Raw genomic sequence first — 7,286 nt, forward strand, 5'->3', positions numbered from 1 at the left:
CACTCGCCAGCTCGGTAAGCGTAATGAACTTTTCCGCTGCCCAAGACAAGTGTGTCTCAACCGGCAGTCAAGTGTCCAAGTTGGCCAGGGAATGGCCGAAAGCCAAAGCTGATGGGCGTCTAATTGATTCGGGGAAGGTTTATGGGCGTAGGTTATCCGACTCAAATGAAGGTCAGGATAATGAGTCAGGAAGGTGTCATGTGATCTGAATGCCTAATTCGAAGCGCTGCCTGCCCCACTTTGAAACCAGAGAGCCTTCAGCCGGGGATATCGGCCTAATGACTAAAAGGCGATGAATGGGAATTAATGTCCGGAACAATCAAGTTTCAAGGAGGAGCGCGGCGCAACAATGGAATCCTGATTTGGGGTTGTGATTCGAGAGCCCAATGAAGTGAAAGTGATTTTACTAAATAAGGGTACATTGTTCTTTAAAATCAACAGAGTACATTATGTAGGTTTAAATGGTTTTCTTGAAATTAACTTAGAATTAACGTTTTTACAGTTTAATTACAAGCATTATCGGGCGTCAGTAGCGAAATATTTAATAAAGAGTAATAATGAGTTATTTTAAAAAGATTACAGTAAATTAAACATTTTCATCTACTTTCTTAAAATGCTTTAATAAAATGTATTTCATTTTAATGTCTTCTTTTTATTTTAACTGTATCATTTAGCTTCTAACCATAGTTCGATAAAATCCTGACAGAATGCTTAATATTTTGTACGGTATAAAAATTGATGTACCCATCTCAGAAAAGTGTTAACGTTATTGAAGCCATCCAAAAGTTCTATGTTAGTTGATGGCAATACAATAACTATTTGAAATAAACCGTTGTTACAATAATACTAATTAATAAACTAGCTCAAAATGTTTAGTTTGGCTTTTTATTTAAGTTATTTTACATTTACATTACGTAAGCTCCTAATATTCATTATATCATTAAATTTCTTAAATAAATCATTACTAAAACTTCAGCAGTTAATGAATTTTGACTTTGTATTTAAATCTTATAACTTCCGAATAGTGGTACATCTTCAATAATTTTTCCCTATACTGACTTACTGACTCTGTGAACTTGATGAAATTCCATATTTGATACCTATCTCGCCACATTATGAACAAGCTAAGCCGGCAAAACTTAAAGTTTTTCCCTAATTACCTTTTTTATTATCCCCTATAATCACCTGGCTTATCTGTGCCCCAGTTCCCCGTAGGCATAGATTCCCCCGCGTAGTTCCCCAGGGGACTGCCCTAGGCAACCCTTCCACGAACCACAAACGCGTCGTTACCACTTACGAACTACAACTAGTACAACTGGAAAACACCATTTATTTTAATTTAGCCACTCTGCTTGGCAACTACTCAAAGGATCGGGGGCGGTGACACGCCCAGCGACGTCCGATAAACGCCGGCATTATGCAAATGCAGGGCGCGGGAAAAGAATGCGAAGGGGCTCCTGAAGCGACACCTAATAATGAATACAAATTCGCTCATTAGGACGGTGATGACATTGTCGGGAAGGCATTACTTCCACTTAGTTGATGTGAGGCAGAGGTGTGGAACTTCCACCTGCTTAAAGCAAAAGTTTCGCCTGCCGCACATATGAATTATTAAAGTTAATTAAGTGAATGTGACACTGTTGGAATCCAGAAGCATCCCGCCCACTCCTCGCTCATATGAGAGTTTACGAGTGCTCGGCATTCTTTGCCGGGGGTTGGAGATAATTAAGAATTTAATTATTTACACCTCCCACCCACACACTCTGCAATGTTTATTAGCTTAGACACACACACGTCGTGCTTATGCAAACTGAAGGCTTTTTGCCTGATTTGATGGCTAAGAACCCCGGCAGAGGCTGGGATCTATTCAATATTCATAATTCTTAATGAAAGCTTAGTGATTCCCGGGGTTTAGGTTGCGGATTGAGGATGCCTCGGTCGAGGGGTTGCAGTTTTCAGCTGCCTTGCACTTTTCATTGTGTCTGCCCGACGACAAAGCAAAGTGTTTGCCTTGGGCTCTCCTTTTATTTGTTTGCCTGTTTGCTGTTTGCATTTTGCCCGGGCCAACGGCTCCTAATTGAGGGTGTTGGCTGGTGTTTGTCGAAGCCACCCCTGTCAGGCCAGTCCAGATTATTTCGGTCCAGTTCATACGCATTGCCATTTAATTATGTACACAATTATCCCTCCATCCGCTTTCGTTTGCCCCCTCCAGAGTTTACTCTGAGTGTCGTGTGCTGAAATCTCTCTGAAAATGATCGGCATAATTGCAGATTTTTACTGAATTTTCCAACGCATCATCGTCGGCAAATGCCGGCAATGCAACCTTTCACTTTCGCTTTTGGCCAGCGCCAAAGCAAAAGTGTTGGCAATTACCTCGGCCTGTCAACATGTTGTTTGACAAATGAGCAAACAATACGGCATGTCACGTTCATTTGGCGGATGAAAAAGGCCTGTCTCAATCCAAAAACATTCACCCCAAAAGTAGGCAATGCCATTTCCAGCGAAGTTAATTGGTCAAATTAAAGCAAACCCATTATAGGCAGGATAAGTTATGATACTTTCCTTATAAATATTTTGCAAAATACAAATGTTTCTAGCCTGAGATGTATTGATTATCAGTTTTCATCCCAACTGTTTTGAAAAATTGAATGCAACGTAATTTAACACACGTCACAGTTAGTATCAATTAATTTATGGTTTTGATCTATTATCCGAGCAATAAATAACTTTACTTTTTAAAGTGACAGATAAGCTAAAATTGTGTTAATGCAGATAAGCTGCTTTGATTTTATATAGTAAAATTTTTAGGGCACAACTTTCTGTCAAATAAAGGAGCTGGGTAAAAATAAAATAAAATATGTTTTGACAAAAATAATATTTTAAGGACTTTAAATAAAGAGGAAATATAAAAGTGTAGTTTTGTGTAAGTTTATGGCCATCTTAAATTATTGTGCAGAAATATTTAGAATGAACCTTCTTCGTTTATAATCACTCTTTCCTATTTTGGCCACAATTATTCTATGAAAGCTCTTTCTTTTCTCTTTCTTTTAATTTGGTACAAAATCTAACATCTTTTGTCGAGTTTTTGCGATCTATATTTTTTGCTACACACTTCAAAGTGGAAAGTCCCTTTTTTCTGCCACCATAAAGTGAGCTGGAAGCTGTTTTCGTCTGCTGCTGACAGAAGTAATGGAATCGCGAGATGTTTGTCAAATTAAAAACACAAACTGGTGCCTTATTCTCCCCTTTAAGGGGCGTGAAAAGTCAACAGCGGTGGGCGGGGAAAGACGCACCACGCATCAACTGGGGACATCGACAACGGAAAACGACAGCAGCAGCATCACGTGGCAACAACAATGCCATAAATAACAAAGCCAAACGTTGGGGAGCGGTGCTGGGTGGTGTTGGGTGGTGCTGGGTGGCTCGAGTGTGGTGAGGGGGTGGCGAAAGGAAGCCACTGCCAGCGAGGACGACAGGTGCAGACTTGGCGGTGCTGGTGGGGTGTTTCTGGGCGATTGTGCCGTTGGAAGCGCAGCAACAGTCGCAGCGCCTTCGACAAACAATACCACACTTGAAGAAACAGGATTACATGTTACAAGCTACTTGTTATTCAGATTATATTTCTATGTATTCTATATACCTTTGCAAACCAAACAAAATTATAAAAAAAATATTTTGTTGGGATTTTTTGATTTTTTTAGCCTTATTTAATACTCGAAACCAAACATTGATTTTTGTCTAATTTGATTTAATTAAATATAATTTACGATTAAAATAATTTACTGTTTTAATCCTCTAAAAAGTGAGTCTAAAATTGTAGTATGTCCGCCATTAAGCACGATCCTTAAAATAATTGAATCTGTATTTAAACCTTTTGTTATACATCCAACTTTAGAAATTGCAAACCAATTAAATTTAAGGCATGGGCTCTGCAAATTCAGTTCAAGTTCTGCCTGTTTTCCCTCTGTATAGTCAAATATAGGGGAGTGACACAAAACGAGCTTCCCCATGGAAAGGAGCAGGGTTTATGCAAGAAAATATTTACAATCAAGTCGATTAACAAAAGGAAACCTTGTGACGCGCACTTTGAGTTTTTCCCTGTTGTTTCTGCCTCCAAGCCCCGGCTTTCTTTTCTTTTTTTCCACTCTCACCCGCTGTTTGGTTGGTTTTTCCCCGACCGCCCTAATTTTTGCGTTTTTAATTAAAAATCAGTAGACTCACGTAGTCGCTGCCTCTGCGGAGCCTCTTCAGCCGCCGACTGTCATCAGCGCCATTTGGCAAATCAACGTAATCATTGCTCCTCCCAGTTGCCCCGCTGTTTTCTGTTTTTTGTCATCCGCCCCACGAAAATATTTTTCATAAATATAACGGAGGCAACACTTGAGATTTCTTGCCACATTTCCCCGGCAGCGACAACAATTCATAAGCGACGTCATCATTAGGGAAACATTTGCCGCCTACACACTCCTGCCAGGCGAGTGTGTGAATTGTGGCGACTCCTGCTGCTTTCTCCCCGCTTTCTCCGCCCGGCATCCTGGCGCAGTGCTTATTGTCTTAAGAGGAAGTCGACAGATGGAGGAGGATGGGGAGGAGCTTGAGCTGGAGCTGGAGGCACTGCCGCCGAGATTGGCAAGCGGATTGGGGCTACGCATCTCGCTCTGCAAAAACCAAAGACTCCCTGTTGCTGGTTTTTATGCTGGGGCGGATGTAACCAGAGAATTGCATGAGCACTCACTGTGGATCTAACTTTATAGTAAAAAGGGGATAGACATTAAATACTCACTTTAGCTTTGTGTATGCAGCATATGAACGGGTGATATTCTACACGAGGTGTTGCTTCCTAATAGTATTTCACATTTTGTTTGGTACTAAAAGAAAATGGAAAACAAGCAGTTTAAAGTTTATTAATAAAAATGGTTTAAAAATATTTGCTAGCTTGCCAATTACTTTTATTTGGTTAAGTTCAAAGACTATGAAAATCGCGATTGATTTTGTGCAGATTATTAATGGTACATTCAAACTAATAAAAGTAGTCTAAATTTGAAGCTGAGAAACATGCCCCAATGTTATCCTGTGTTATTAATGTACATTTACAAAATTCATAAGAATATCTTTATAGAAGTAAAAGTGACTTTTTATTTGTTTGATGTTGAAAAAATTCGTTTTTCACCCCTAACTCGCCATATTGTTCCACTGTGCCTTCACTGCTCAGTGAGCAATTGCAGCTTTACTTTTTCCGAGTTCTATGCCCATCCGCCCCTTTCGAGTACTTTCGCCCCGTCCTTTCTCTTTCCCTTTCCCCACGCGCTCGTGTATTTTATATATATTTTGCAATTTTTCACTTTACGACTTTCACGTTGTTTATGCAAATAGGCGAAAATGCTATTTGAATTTAGCAGAAAAGAATTATGATAACGCGATTGTCAACGGCAGCCTTGATTTTATTTTATTTCCTTATTTTTCGCTCCCATTTTTGTCTTTCCCGCTGAGATACAGTTATGATTATGACAGGGCACCATGTTGTTTGGGCCAAGTGAAAAAATAATATTAAAAAGGGGAACTGCGGAGCAATCCCCCCACACTTCATGCCGCACGCCCCGCGACACGTGCTACAAGCCGCACAACAGTTGCTGTTATTGCTCGCGATGCTGCTTTTTTACAAAGTGTAAATTGTTTTAATACTTTTTAGTGCTCCGCAGCGCCATCTTGCGTCGCGTAGTTGCGGCAGCTGCGCCCAACTGCCACGCCCCCTCCTCCCGGGGCAACTTTTGACTTACACGTGTACGTTGCACGTTCAAATCTCAACTTTTAGGACCTCTGCAGGATATTATCGTCGTTGTTTTACTAGCGTCACTTTGGCGTTTGTTATTTTTGTGCCCTTGCGATGACGCTGACTTTTACCTGTTGGCCATGGCCACAACTTTGGCCCTCCAAGAAGTACACTGAACAAAAATGTAAATACATTTATGATACGTTTTTATATATTTTAATAGATTGTGTTTCCAACGCTTGGTAAAATTAAACTTTGTTAATCTATGGCATCCAAGGAAAATCTCTGAAAAATATTATTTTCTTTTTTGAGATCCAGGACTTAAGGACCTTAGTTTAACACATTTCTTATGTTAATAAAAATTAATTATAATTTTTTTCAGCTGATTACACTTGGGGATTGTCAAAAGTTGTTATACCTTAGGATAATAAGATGTAATTTATATTAAGTTTATAGAAAGATTTGCTTTATAGTATAGGTCTTTTCCTTAAAAGCTTTGCATGTTTATAAAAAAATTTGATACTATACAATGAACTCGAAGTATTGTAGTCTTATCTTCTTAGAAACGGGAAATTTATTATTTATTTTTAAAATTATATATTATATAATTCTTCAATATTCTTGGGATACAAAAATATCATGAACAAGTTTTTTCCGAGTATCTTAAGCTTAGAGATTGCATTGGACTTAGTTATTTTTGCAGTGCACTCATTTTCACCTGGTGGCTGCCATCTGCCAACTGCTTCTGCTGACATTTCTCCAGTTGCAGACTGTGTGTCTCAGTTTTAATCAAAATTGTTTCATGAATTGTTCAGTTGTTTCAACTGTCAAATAAAGTTTTGACGCCCCCCTTTTTCGGGGAAACTCCGGGCAATTAAAATACTTTGGCAGTCACTTTGCTTATTTCGTTTGCTTTCTGCCGTTTCATGTTGGCTGTTCTCTGCCCTGTTCTCAATTAGTTGGGCAATTTCGCCCATCACTCTTTGAGTGTCAAAAAAGAGTGCAAATATTTAACATTAAATGAGGAAATTAATTTATTTACTTTCGTCTTTCATTACAGTTGGTGAAACAATTTGTTTAAACGCGAGCAGAGCTATGGCAACTCAACTGGGAGAGTTTTAAAAGTAAGTTGAAAACTTGGTTTGTGCAAATTGGTTTTAAAATTGATTCGAATTGTTACAAAAAGTTAAGAACTAACCACTTTTGTGTAATTTAAGTTAATTAACTGGTGGAAAGTATTCTAAAATAAAAATCCTTGAAATTACAAATTACCTTTGGTTAGGTATGTATTTTTAAGGGTCCGTTGTATCAAAAGAATCTCTTAGATACATGTGCGAGTTGGTAACTAGGTGTGACTATCGATTAACCCTCGTAGCCCTCAATTGCATTCAACCAATAGCTGCGTGTTAATTGAATAATGTGGGGAATTACGTTAGTCCCATTCCCACCAAATGAGAATCCCATGCAGCAATGGGGATAACCACAAACCCTAATTTCCGTTGATTGGCTCGGTCCC

This window comes from Drosophila biarmipes, chromosome 2R (genome assembly GCF_025231255.1).
Source record: "Drosophila biarmipes strain raj3 chromosome 2R, RU_DBia_V1.1, whole genome shotgun sequence".
NCBI lineage: Eukaryota > Metazoa > Arthropoda > Insecta > Diptera > Drosophilidae > Drosophila > Drosophila biarmipes.